The 9303-nt window shown below is 53.3% G+C and overlaps 1 long non-coding RNA gene across 2 annotated transcripts; it reads left to right on the top strand.

Moving 5' to 3' along the window:
* Positions 1-912: 912 nt before the first annotated feature.
* Positions 913-5048, top strand: LOC120240653. 2 transcript variants are annotated; one of them, XR_005530681.1, is made up of 4 exons: positions 913-1069; positions 1167-1345; positions 1873-1926; positions 4748-5048. It is a non-coding gene; the product is annotated as an uncharacterized LOC120240653 (long non-coding RNA). The 2 variants fall into 2 exon arrangements; XR_005530680.1 differs by lacking the exon at positions 4748-5048 and having other exon boundaries at positions 1873-2114.
* Positions 5049-9303: the final 4255 nt, after the last annotated feature.

The following is a 9303-nucleotide window of genomic DNA, read 5'->3' as shown; positions in this document are numbered from 1 at the left end:
AACTGAGCGGTATAAGGATCGTCACGCCACATTTGGGGACCCCCATCCGATCAAGGAGACACCACCTCGTTAAGTAAAAAAAAGCCAACCAACCAATTTAAAAATCTAATCATCTTTATTTTTTAAAAAAATTTTATAGTTTATTTTTGAGACAGAGAGAGACAGGGCACAAGTGGGAGATGGGCAGAGAGAGAGGGAGACAGATAATCTGAAACAGGCTCCAGGCTCTGGGCTGTCAGCATAGAGATCGATGTGGGACTCGAACCCACAAACTGCGAGATCATGACCTGAGCTGAAGTCGGACGCTTAACCAACTAAGCCCCCCAGGTGCCCCTCTAATCATCCTTATTAAGTGATTCACAGATTGGGCAGCACCCCCATCTGCCAAGTAGAGGCGGGGCTCCAAGGAGCTGTAGAGATGGAAGGATTTTACAGAAGGAGGGTGGGGTAGAAGGTTACTAGCAAAAGAATTTTCCCAGGCGAAGCCCATTTCCCGTGCGGGGACAGGTAAGGGGTCTTATCACGCAGCTGACCTCCTCCTTCTCCGGAGGAGGGAGAGGTCCCCCCGGTCGGCTCACTGTGCGGACTGGAAATCCCTGGCTTTACTGGGGGAGGTTGCAACTGCAGTTACTAGCTTAGGGCTTAAGCCCTGGTGGGGAACCCAGTCTAAGTGACGCCATTTTAGACCTGTGGTTTGCTCCTCAACAAGCATGGACCGCATTTTGTTTAGCCGTCCATGCCTTGATGGATACTGGGTGGTTTCCACAGTTTGGCCCTTGCGAGTAACGCTGTGACACGGGTGTACAATACCTGGGGATTCTCGCTTTCGGTTATTTTGGGCGGGTCTCCGGAAGTGGGACTGCCAGGTCACATGGTGATCCCATGACTAAGTGTTTGAGAAATTGACTTTTTTCAACATGCACCCACGCACTCACCCTCCCGTCAACTCTCCCCCCACCTCCCTCCACCCAGCGTTTATTTGACTACCACCCGTCAGCACGGTGCAGATGTCGGGGTCCAGGACAGCCGCTCCCTGTGTTACTGGAGTTCCAGTCTGGCAGGAAAGTGGGTTTTATTAATCCCCAGGATATACCGCATGCTGCACGTTTCCTGCCCTGTGTGATTTCCGCGAGAACTGGGCAGGATCTGCTGTTCCGCTTTTCCAGATGAGGTGCCGGTGAGCGGAGGGGCCTCGGGCACAGTGAGGACCACAGGTGCCGAGGATGTGTGAGCCGGCGGCTTCCGGTGCAGGACCCGGTCCAGGCCAGCCTTATTCGTGCGATTTCAGAAGCGAACAAGATCCTCTAAAACTCCAGCTTTCACGGGGCGCCGGGGCCTCAGGCAGGTGAGCCCCCGACTCTTGACCTCAGTTCCGGTCAGGATCTCACAGTTTGTGGGATGGAGCCCCATGGAGGCTCTATGTTAACAGCGCTGAGCCTGCTTGGGACTCCTCTCTCTCTCTCTCTCTCTCCTAAAATAAACTTAAAAAACAAATTTCCACAATTAGATTAATCCCTTTTATTTGCACTTTTGATTTCTATAAAACTCTAGGGAGAAATTACACAAACTCATGCCTAAAAACACTTCCTGTGGTTTTTACTTGCCAATTTTCAAGGAGTCTTTAAAAATGCAGATACATGGGGAGCCTGAGTGGCTCAGTTGGTTAAGTGTCCGACTTCAGCTCAGGTCATGATCTAACAGTTTGTGGGTTCGAGCCCCGCGTCAGGCTCTGTGCTGACAGCTCAGAGCCTGGAGCTGCTTCAGATTCTGTGTCTCCCTCTCTCTCTGCCCCTCCCCTGCTTGCAGTCTGCCTCCCTCTCTCTCTCAAAAATAAACATTAAAAAAATTTTTTTTTTAATTTTAAAAATATAGATACCTAATCCCAATGAAGCTGAGTGAAAATCATCATCAGGGGCTGACCGGAATGTACGTTATATACTTTCCGAGTATAATCTGACAATATATGTACTAAGAACCAAGATATAACCTACTCTGTTACTTGCATTCTACTTCAAGGATGTTAGCTAAGAAAGTCATCAGAAATGCACACAAAACGATGCTCAGCGTCCCTCCTCATCAGGGAAATACAAATCAAAACCACACTGAGATACCACCTCACGCCAGTCAGAGTGGCTGAAATGAGCAAATCAGAGAACTCGAGATGCTGGCGAGGATGTGGAGACACGGGCTCCCTCCTACACTGTTGGTGGGAATGTAAACTGGTACAGCCCCTCTGGAAAACAGTGTGCAGTTTCCTCAGGAAACTAACACTAGAACTCCCCTAGGACCCAGCAGTAGCACTGCTAGGAATTTACCCAAGGGACACAGGAGTGCTGATGCATAGGGGCACATGGACCCCAGTGTTCACAGCAGCACTCCCAACAATAGCCAAAACATGGAAAGAGCCTAAGTGTCCATCCGCGGACGAATGGATCAAGAAGATGTGGTTTATCTATACCATGGAATACTACATGGCAATGAGAAACAGTGAAATCTGGCCTGTGTAGCAACATGGATGGACCTTGAGGGTGTGATGCTGAGCGAAATAAGTCAGGCAGAGAAGGACAGATGCCATATGTTTGCACGTATAGGAGGATTAGGAGGAACTTAACTGAGGAACCAGGGGGAGAAGAAGGGGGGAAATGGTGGGGGAAAGGGAGAGACTCTTGAATGCTGACAAAAACTGAGGACTGATGGATGTGGGGGGAGGGATGGGCATGGAGGAGGGCACTTGTGGGGATGAGCACTGGGTGTGATGTGGAAACTAATTTGACAATAAACTATTTGTAAAAAAAAAAAAAGAAAGAAAAAAAAAGAAATGCACACAAAGATTAACTTACAAGTAAAGCCAGTGAAATATTTGTTAACTATGAGAAACTGGGCATAACCTGACTATTCAGTGAGAGGATTAGTTAAATTGTTGTAAGCTCATGTGATGGAAGTCACGTAGGCGTGGAAGCTCACTGAGAACATCAGACGACGTGGGGGAAGTACAAAAATATACTGTAAATATACATCATTGACTACGGTCTCAATCTTTGTCTAAAGAGTCTAACGTCAGTATGTTTCTTAACCTTTTTAAAATCTTTTTATTCATTTTTGAGAGACAAAGAGAGACAGAACACTAGCGGGGGGGGGGGTGTCACAGAATGGGAAGCAGCTCCAGGCTCCGAGCTGTCAGCACAGAGTCTGATGTGGGGCTCAAACTCCCAAACCGTGAGATCCTGACCCGAGCCAAAGTCAGACGCCCAACTGAGTGAGCCCCCCGGGCACCCCTAATGTCCGTGTTTCTTGAGCACTTATGTTCGTGTAAAATGACACCAACGTGCCTGGAGAGAAGACCAGAAAGCCGTACGCCCTGGAGACCATGGAACTGGGAGCAGCTTCAAGTTGCTCCTTGTAACGCGGTCATGCCCCCAGGCTGTCTACGACATGAGCTTCTCCTGCAGCTGGAGGACCCCGAGGGACGTTTTCGAGTCTCCGTGGGGCACTGTACGGGAGCCCCAACCCAACCAGTGAGGCGGCCGTGTCCCGTTAGACGGGATGAAAATCCATCGGCCCCTTGCATGGAGCTCCCAGTACAAAGAGCGAATTCCCTCGCTTTCCCTCGGTTCTTTCTCCATGAATAATTTGCCCCAAGAGGCCCCTCGAGGGTCTAATTTCCTGGCTTTTGGCCCAGATTTTGAATCTTTTCTGAGTTAAAGTATCACTAAGGAGAACTAAGGAGAAAGAAGAAACATTTCCAATAGAGTCTGGTCAGAAAGAGAGGATGAGGCTCAGGGTTATTTCTCTGGGTGGGAATAGTGAGCAGCGACAGGACTCCCCCCCCCCCCCCCGGGTTTAAGAGGACACTTGTCACACATTTTTCTGAACTCCCGGGAGAAAGCTCTCCAGGTGAGCCCGGAGCGGTTTTGGGTGGAGCCTGCAGGTCGGGGACAGCCTCAAGGCTGCAAGGCCAGCCTCAAACCAGCCGAGCGTGTTCGAAGATTAAAAAGTAGAAAACCACACCCAGAAGGTCAGGGAAGAATCTAGGGGGTTGTCTAGGGCTCTGAAGATACTGGCCCAAAGCACTCAAAAGGTTAAAAAAAAAAAAAAAAAATCTTGGCTATTCCCAAGAGGAAAGCAAAAACGATAATCTGTTCAAATAAAAAACAACATGTATTCCAGGCTTCAGGCTTAGTCGTTGCCTGTTTTTTGTTTTTTGGTTTTTTTTTTTTGTAAGTAATCTGTAAACCCAACATGGGGCTCGAACTCACCTCCCCGAGATGGAGAGTCACAGGGTTCATCTCCAATGGGAACAGAGCTCCCCCCGTCTGAGCGCAGAGCCGAGGGCTGACCTGGACCACGGACGCCTTGTCTAACCCCAGGCCTGCAGACCGACTTCTTGTTCGGTTCCTTGCCTTCCCAGCCGCTCTGTTACCTTGTGTGCTGCGCGGCCTGTCTTCTGTTCGGCTCTGGGCGCCGCGTGAGAGGCCAGGTGTGAAGCGTCACTGAGCTTGGAATCCTGAACCTGCTTTATAATTATATTAACTTCGCGTTATGACTGAACGGAGCCCGCGTTGGGACAGACGCACCTCGTGTGCACCCTGGGGACAGTTCCGGTCTGCGAGGCGGTGTGCTCTGAAAACAGAGGCGCATAGTTTGCAAGGCAAAAAGGTGTTCATGGGGATTATCTTAGCTCAGGCCGCCACAGAGCACCACAGGCCGGTGGCTTAAACAACCCTCCTTTATTTTCTCACGGCTCTAGACGCTGGAAGTTGAAGATTGCCCTTGAACTTGCTCTGACTCGGGTCCCCGTGAGAGCCTCCTGGCCGGCGTGGGCTCTCATACCTGTCCTCAAGCGGGCACCGTGGAGAGCTGGCCCTCTGCTGTTTCTTCTGTGTGATGGGGGAAACAGAGCAAGAGAAATGTCACTTAAATCTCCTGACAGCTCGCAGCCCACTGACGGACGCCTGAAATATGTAGTGTGACCTTCCTCGAGCAACTCATGGCTGCCTTAGAGCCTTAATGTTTATGGTTTTTTAAATTTTTTTTAATGTTTATTTTTTGAGAGATAGACATAGTTTGAGTGGGGGAGGGGCAGATAGAGAGGGAGACACAGAATCTGAAGCAGCTCCAGGCTCTGAGCTGTCAGCACAGAGCCCGACGCGGGGCTCGAACCCACAAACTGCGAGATCATGACCTGAGCCAAAGTCAGACATTTAACTGACTGAGCCACCCAGGCGCCCCAATGTTTTCTTAAAGACTAAAAGTAGGAGCGCCTGGGTGGCTCAGTCAGTGGAGTGGTTGAGCATCTGACTTCAGCCCAGGTCAAGATCTCATAGTTTGTGGGTTCAAGCCCTGTTTTGGGCTTTCGGCTGGCAGCAGAGAGCCTGCTTTAATTTCTTGTTCTTTCCCTGTGTCTCTCCCCTGATCATGCTCTCTCTCTCAAAAATAAATATTAAGCAGAATTGGGGGGAAATACATTAAAAGTAACCTTAACAGCAGCTAGCCCCACAAGGGCCTGAAAGCCTTGCTTCCAAATTCTTTAGAGACTTACGCCGTCCCTGGTCCCCCTAACTCATAAGTATATAACCAGTCACTCTTCACAGTCCCGGGCAGCTCTTTCCGCCCACAGGTCCTGTCCCCGTGCTATAATGAAATCACCTTTTTGCACCAAAAACATCTCAAGAATTTTCTTAGCTGTTTGCTCACAAACCCAACGCTTCCAAATTTCATCATAAGGATCCTAATGCTATCAAGTCAGGCCCCACCTCTTATGACCCCTTCGATCCCACTTAACCTTAATTACCTCCCAAAGGCCCCGTCTCCAAAAACCGTGACTTTGAGGGGTAGGGCTTTTCAACATACGAGTATGCTGGCTGGGGGCGGGGGGGGGGTGGGTACAAGGTGTCTGTGACAGTGGGTGGGCCTCTGGAGACCCACATCCCTCGTTGCCAACATCAGAGACGGCCGTCTGGCCGGGGAAAACCTGGGACGCATGACGTGAGCTGGGCCAGCCTGTACTTGCAGTATGGTCACCATCTTCGGGACCAATGCCGTCACCTTGGACCACGAGGGGCAGGCTCCAGGCTAGCGGGTGGCGTGCCTCAGTGAAGCCAGAATTCGGACACGGGTAGCAGGCGCGGCCGTACCCAAGAGCCACAGGCCAGGCAGCTTCACCAGCCAAGTCGTTCTCTCCCGGCTCTGGACACGAGAGGCCCAAGGCCAAGGTGTCCGCAGGGCTGGCTCCTTCCGGGGGTCGTGAAGGAGAGTCTGTTCTGCGCCTCTGGCTGTGGCTGGTATGCAGCCATCTCCCCGTGTCCCGTCTTCCTCTCTTCCTAAGGACACCAGCTGTGTTGGATTTAGGGCCCACCATGACGACTGCATTTCAACTTGATTATACCTGCAAAACGCCCTATTTCTAAGTAAGGTCACATTCTCAGGTGCGGGAGTGAGGACTGTGACATGTGAATTGGGGGAGAAGACAGTTCCACGTGTGTCAGGCAGCCTGTATGTGAAGTTCACCTCCAGTGGAAGGTGGGGTCGGCCAGCCTCTTCCCAGGGTCACAGCACCCCTCTGGCGTGGCGGGTGGGGGGACACTGGCCCTAGTGGGGTTCCAGACCCAGGGTGCTGCTCTGAAGGTGTTGCCGAGACACAGGGGCGCGAGAACACGTGGCTCCGGGGTCCCAAACAGGCCAGGCTCGGCACTGGCTGCTGACAAACCCCCAAGACAGTGAACGAAGGAGGAGGTTATTTCAGGGAGGCCAACGTGGGGAAGATGGCGGCTAACGTTTCAGAGACCGTCTCCAAAGTGCCGGAAACACTTCCGGGTTTGTGGGGGGGGGGCGGGGGGGGAAGTGGGGGCAAGGTGGTGGGTCCGTGCAGGTGGGCGGTGAAGGTCAGGTCCGTCACCGTCTTGGGGTCCCTCACGCTGGGCCTCCCTGGCTCCGGGCGGTGCTCGAGGGGGTAGTTTGGGTCCCCACCAGGCGACGCTTTGCCTGAGTTAAGAGATGGCCTGGAAGCAAGAACGTCATCAGTCAGAAAGCACAGACGGAGGCAAGAAAGGAGGTGGCCGACGTCCTCATTCAAAGGTGTTAGGCGCTGGGCTCTCCCGGCTCGTAGGGCAGAGGTGCCATCCAAGCTTCCGGGCATCCGCAAGACCCGAGCACCACCCATGTCGTTAAAGAACACGACTTCTAACACCCCTTACCGGACGAGCCTGTGGCAGGCTCCCTCTGGGTGTGCACTCCGGATTTGGGCATTTCAAATGCCACCAGGGTTTAGGTGAAAATGTGCTGACAAGTTTTACCATCACTGCACCCAAATGGAAAAAAAATTACCAATCAGGGAACCTGGGTGGCTCAGTAGGTTAAGTGTCTGACTCTTACTTTTGGCTCGGTCATGATCTCGCAGTTTTGTGAGTTCGAGCCCCAAGTCAGGGTCTATGCTGACAGTGGGGAGCCTGCTTGGGATTCTCTCTCTCTCTCTCTCTCTCTCTCTCTCTCTGTGCCCCTCCCCTGCTCAGGCTGTCTCTGCCTGTCTCAAAATAAATAAACGTTACAAAAAATTACTAATCACTCACATGGTCACCAAAATCGTGGTCCTTTTCCAAGGCTTCAGGCCCTTCCTGAACACAAATTACCACCAGCTGCTCAGAGAGCAGTAACTCAAGTGCTCTTTTGGAAAACGAGCTCAGGGCATGAGAAAATTCTCTCAGTTCTTGGGTTCTTTCTTGGTGAACGGCCTTCTCAGAACCTCCCGGACCCACCCACTTGCGTCTACAGCCACCCTCCCGAGCAGGGGCCCTGCAGTCCGCTGCCTCTTCCAAATCAGCTAAGAGTTTTGCCCCACACTGCCCCACACCGGGGAAGGGCAGGCCTGCCCAGGAGGGACCCAGGACTGGGTGCAAGGGGTCCCGAGGGGCTCTGCACCCCTGCCCCCCCGACACAGAGGTGAGGCAGCCCCCTATCATTTGGCTGGGCCAGGATTGGGATATCTTTTCAATAGACTGGTGGTTTCGGAAAGTCTTCATTCACTATGAGTCATCAGGAAAGAGGTTTGTGTACTGATAATTAGCAGCAACTAGCAGTGCTCATAAAACACCAAATTCGCTTGCCTGCCTAATCCGAGTGGCCCCAGGGGCACCCGCAGAGTGGAAAGGGTGCCCTGGGGCCCAGGTTCACTGACATGGGACAGGGCTGGGCCTTGTCCAGTTTACCAGCTTCTCCAGGTGACTCTCTGGTGACTAGTCCGAGAACCATGGGCACTGGGAGTGAGGAACCTAGAACTTTCCAAAGCTCCACGAAAAGTCAGTTCACCAAAACGTCATTCCCAGGCTTCTGACCTCTACCTGGGCCCTCTGCAAGGAAGAGGCCACCAGAGCCCGAAGTCCCGAGGCGGGTGAGCCTCTTCCCCTTAGTGCTCTGGATTTACCTGGGCTGAAGGTAGGAGGGGGTGGGGATGAAGAATGGGGGAGGCGGCTTACAGGTTTGCCCAGAAAAAGAGGGACAGTGGATGAAAGGTCGAGGTGGGGAGGGGTGAGATCAGATGCAGACACAGATTCGTGAGGCCCTCCTGAGAGCCAAGGGCAGCTGACCTCAGAGGAGGAAGGAGCAGAGGCAGCGAGGGCGGCGGCCAGCCCGCTGGTGGCTGCGGATCCGCGGGGCTCTCTCCCAGCAGCAGCCGTCCCCGATTTTCTCTCCCTGTTTCCGCGGCGCTGAAGCTGGGCGAACCTCTACCACGTAAGGTGTGGTGGACTTTCAACATCACTCTGTGAAATGGGCTTAGCACATAGTAACCACTCAATGGATGTTAGTTATTACTGTTACTGTTTTTAATCACGACACCCTTCGTGTCCCCAGTCTGGGCAGCTCAGCCACTGCCCTTCCTCGCTGCCCCCGCACCTATGGGCAGCGCCCCAGGCTTCTCCCCAGGCTGCAGGAGTTTAAACACATGCAGCCCTGGGTCACCACAAGGGACCCCAACACCCAGTCTGGAAGTCTGAAGCCCCCAGGACAGGTGGGGGTTGGGCGGGGAGCCCAGGGAATGCCTCAGCCTGGAGGGGCGGCAGAGAGAGGTGAAGGGCAGGGTCGTGACTGTTGAGGGCGGGCAACTCGCGCTCGCGGCGGGCTCTGAACCTGGAGAGGAGGTGGGGGGGGGACAAGGACCACGTGGCCGGGGCTGGGAGGGACCAAGCGCCCTGGGGTCCCCAAGGGTCTCAAGGCACCGCGGAGATGTAGCGCCCCCCAGGCGTCCCCTGGACTGGCGCCCCCGGCGGGCAGGGCGGGCTCAGGGCTAGTGCTTCGCGACCCCGGTCGGCG

This window comes from Hyaena hyaena, unplaced genomic scaffold (genome assembly GCF_003009895.1).
Source record: "Hyaena hyaena isolate Hyena2069 unplaced genomic scaffold, ASM300989v1 scaffold_254, whole genome shotgun sequence".
Taxonomy (NCBI): domain Eukaryota; kingdom Metazoa; phylum Chordata; class Mammalia; order Carnivora; family Hyaenidae; genus Hyaena; species Hyaena hyaena.
Note: the sequence above shows the minus strand (reverse complement) of the source record. Positions and strands in the feature narration are given on the sequence as shown.